The sequence below is a fragment of the Triticum dicoccoides genome, chromosome 1B, assembly GCF_002162155.2.
Source record: "Triticum dicoccoides isolate Atlit2015 ecotype Zavitan chromosome 1B, WEW_v2.0, whole genome shotgun sequence".
In the NCBI taxonomy this organism is placed as follows: domain Eukaryota; kingdom Viridiplantae; phylum Streptophyta; class Magnoliopsida; order Poales; family Poaceae; genus Triticum; species Triticum dicoccoides.
Window position 1 is genome coordinate 323294512 of NC_041381.1, and position 4793 is coordinate 323299304.

Consider the following 4793-nt stretch of genomic DNA (forward strand, 5'->3'; position numbering starts at 1 on the left):
TGGCTTGGCGGCGGAGAGGAGGCGGCGGCCGGGCGACGACTGGCGGCGCCGACGCGGAAGGACCTGCGGGGCGGCGCGCGGGGCGCTGCTCGGGCCCGGCGCGGGCGCGGGCGGGCCGGCCGTGGGCCTCGCGGGCCGCGGCGGCGGATGGCGGCGCGGGGACACGTGGCGGGAGCTGGTTGGGCAGGGCGCGGCGGCGGACGCGTCCGGTCCAGATCGGACGTGTCCGGCGGGCGAGAGGAGCGGGGCTAGGGTTTCGCGGAAGAAATCATCCGCGGATTTCGGGGGGAGGGGCATATTTATAGATTCTGGGAGTTAGGAGAGTCCAAATGAGGAGCGGTTTTCGGCCATGCGATCGTGATCGAACGACCGAGAGCATGGAGGGGGTTTGGATGGGTTTTGGGCCACTTTGGAAAGGTGTTGGGCTGCAAAGAGAAAGGGGGGGGGTTTACGGTTACTCGGTTTACCGTTGGAGTACCAAACGACCTCCAAATGGCACGAAACTTGACAGGAGGTCTATCGGTGCTATACCAAGGCCATTTGGCAAACCTCGGTCCATTCTGAGAACGTTTAACACCCGCACACGAAACAAGGTCTGATAGGGGCGATGGGCCACGCGCGAGAGGTCTGGACTCCGAACGGACAACAGAGAGAACCGGGAGAACCCGGACGGCGGCAAGTTTTGAAAAACATGCGGATGAAAAGCAGATGATGACATGGCAAAATGCAACATGCAAGAAAATGACATGGCAACAACGACGAATAACTGGCAGACACCTGGCGCATCTGATCCGGGGCGTTACAGCTCCACCCATGAAGGGTCCACGAAGAAGCAACCTTGTCTATTCTACCATGGTTTATGTCCACGAAGGAGTAGCCTCACTCGCGTAGATCTTCATGAAGTAGGCGATCTCCTTGCCCTTACAAACTCCTTGGTTCAACTCCCACTACAAAAAGATAACACATCCGTGACAATTTGGGCCGAACAAAATTTTTCTCTGTCATGCTTATGACACTTTTATGACAATAATTGTGAAAAAACCCGGTATCAACATAGATGTGGTGGGCTCCTACTTCTATGACAAAAAATCATGATAGAAAATGGGCTTTTCGTCCTGGGCGGGCCGGAGACGCACGTGCATGACATTCTTTGGGCCGTCCTTGACGGAAAAAATCATGGTAGAAGAGAGGGTGAGGAAAATTTAGGGGAGTTCCCGGTTACGATGGGTGGTTGGGGCCGAGTGATGCACGGAGGTTTGCGTGTTTCTCTCGTACACATACACGCGTGTGTGCGAGGCGTTGCACTCTAACTGAACCTGAGCGAGGCGCTGGGCTCTAACTGAACCCGAGCGATTGCACTAGTTACGTTACTGAACCCCAATCGATCCCTTGCTGTTAAATGAACCCAAGTGATTGCTTCACTACTGCTGCTAACTGAAGCTGATCGAAGCTGCCTCTTAATGAATAGTTCCCAGTGGGGGTTGGATGAACAGGATCCCGTGGTAGTAGAGGCTGTTGCCGCTGGATGAACAGGACCCCGATCGAGGAGGCCGATGGAGGGTGGATGAACAGGATCCTGTGGAGGCTCCATGAATAGTAGTCGATGGAGGGTTGATTAACAGGACCTCGTGGAGGCTCCATGAATAGTAGCCGGTGGAGGGTTGATGAACAGGACCCGTGGAGGGCTGGTTGAACAGTAGCCGGTGGAGGCTGGATGAACAGGACCCCCTGTATGAACAGTAGCTGGTGGAGGCTGGAGGAAGTCGATGGTGGATGAACAGTAGCAGGTGGAGATTGGAGGAAGTCGACGGTGGATGAACAGTAGTAGGTGGAGGCTGGAGCGAGGCAGTAGATGATGGATGAATATGACCCCGTTTCGACCTTAGGCGCTCCAACATAAGTCCGTTTCCTCCATTTTGCGTTACGCCACACCCCTCCCGATGAACAGGACCCCGTTTCGATCATACGTGGTCAAACACAAGTCCGTTTCCTCCATTTTGCGGTACCACAGACCCTTCCCGATGAACAGGACCCTGTTTCGACCGTAGGTGGTCGAACACAAGTCCGTTTCCACCGTTCTGCGGTACGCCAGACCCTTCCAGATGAATAGGACCCCGTTTCGACCGTACGCGGTCAAACAGAAGGCCCAATTCCTCCATTCTGCGGTATGCCAGACCTCGTTTCGGATGTTCCTTCCAAACCGGTTGGATACCGATGAACACGATGTATTCCGTTGCCTCCTGATGAACACAACGCATTCCGCTGCCTCCCCATGAACACGACGCAGTTTCTCCGTTCCGACCCAGGTGGTTGGCTTCCGATGAACAGGATGACGTTGTTGCCATCCGTGGCCTATTCATGTACACGAGCCCTGGCCGTACGTACGCACGAGTACGCGTTTGAGACCCCGCCTGTATGTACGTACGTGTTTATATTTTTTGGCATCTGGCTGTACGTACGTGTACACGGTTTTGATTGGGCTGCCTGAACTGCTACCGCTCCTTACTCGGCAACAGTTCATCATGGCAGACAGACTAATCGACTGGTATGTACACACACAACGCTACGTATGCTTAGACCGATCGACTGTGCGAAGATATAGCTGGTGGGTCCCAGCTGTTAGGGGGAAGAAATTTTTTGCCTATAATAAGGACGCACCTCCTTGCATGCGAAGATGTAGCTGGTGGGTCCTAGCTATTTGGGGGAAAAACATTATTTTTAGGGTAAAAAGGATGCAGTTGCATGCATGTATCCATGGGCGTGGTGCGTCCCCACTATCAGCCTCTCCACGTACAGTCATCTTCTGATGACTCTCGTTTGTTGATCACGTTGACCACACCCCGCACCAAGCCTGTGGACAACGGCGAGGCCCCAGACTAGAACGCCCCGAAGATGGGGAGGACGCGGCAGTGGAGTCGCAGATGAAGATGAGTAGGAAACTTAACTGGTTCGGGTGCAGGGTGGGTCAACACTCGTTAGAGAATAACAGGAGGTGCGGGGGACTGGAGGGATGGCCTTGCCATCGGCGGGGTAGCGTTTCGCTGCGAGGCGTGCAAAACAGCGCCGCTGGACGCCGCGAGCAGGCGGTCTCGGCAACGCTGGGGGAAGAAGACAAGAGATTGAAGAAGAATGTCGGCCGTTGGATGTAAATCCAACGCCTTGCTTAGGCTTCGACCTTTGTATTTTCATTTTTTGCGAAAGTGCTTAGGCTTCGACTTACTGGCCCACATGTCAGCCAGTCCATTTGTTTTTTTAGTCCATTTGGTGAGCTGGGCGAAACAATGATGTAGCATCTATGCAGCCTGGTTATATATTATGATAGAATTTAAAGCCCATTTGCATTTTTCTCGAAATCTGCAAACTTGCTGGGCTGGGTGAAAATATCATGTTGGGTTGGACGGAGAAATGTTATAAAAACATAAACACATGATTGCACGTCTATTAGTGCATTGGTCAGAAAAATATTTGCAAGCTTATATGCGCAATCACTAGAATTAACTTGCCAAGTTGTATATAAACAATTATTATTATTATTTTGTAAGAACTTTCGATTTACAAAATAAAATATCATTTTAATTTGATGAGTTAATAGGATGTGGGGTATGATTATTTTTTAGGCTAGACGTGGGACATTTCAGTTCGTTCTAGGAAAAAGTACCGGGAGAAAACTCAGATTACATCGAAAAAGAAAGTGGGAAAAAAATCAGATATAGGATTAATGAAACAAAAAATAAAGGAAGTAGGAAGGTCTATAAAATGGTTGGACGAACACAAGTTTAATGGAACCTTATGTTGTTTCTATTATATATATGTAGTAAAATTATATATATATATATATATATATATATATATATATATATATATATATATATATATATATATAAGGGAAAACATAGGTTTAGTTTTGCATTCTTACTGAAAAATAGAACTGAGTTGTGCGTCATCTTGAAAAAACAAACATAACTTGGGCTGCTGATGTTATAGACACACTACTAGAGAAAACCTTATATACCGAATCTTACCCAGCTTCGCAGTTCAAAATAAGGCGCTACTTAGCAGTAGCGCGCGTAAAGAAACCGTGCTACTACTACCCACGTAGCAGTAGCGCGTTAGCAAAAACAGCGCTACTACTACAAATGCCACGATGTTGCCACCGGAGTAGGTTTAGTAGTAGCGTCGGTTCTCTAAGAGCGCTACTGCTATCGAACTTAGCAGTAACGCTTTTCGCCCAGCCTCGCTGCTGCTAAGTTTAGTCCACTCGTTGCAACTAATTTAGTCCCACCTCGCTCCGTGAACAGGGTGTTTACCACCTTAAACACGTTACTTCTCAAACCATCACAACCACTTGGTCTTTTTCTGAACTCTATGTGTAGAATCTATGGAACCGATGAAGATTCCTATTGACAATTTAGATTCTACACAAAAAGATTATTGATGACCAATGTATTTTTGATTTTTTTACATGCTTAGCCTTAGCAGTAGCGTATTTTCTTACAAGGCGCTATTGCTACAGGGATAGCAGTAGCGCTGCTCTGGTTAAAGGCGCTACTGCTATGGTGTTTAGCGGTAGCTCTTTATCCCAAAGCGCGCTGCTACTAATCCCATCCTATCTTCTCCAACCGACCTCCCCTCACTCTCCCCTCTCCACTCCCAGTCTCACTCTCCCGTGCATTCCGCCGCTGCCGACGTTCAACCCCCCCCGCCGCCGCATTGTCGTCGCCCCCAAGGTATCCTCTTTCTCCTACTCCTCCCCCTCCTCTCTCCCTCATCCTCCCTCCTCCTCCCGCTCCAGT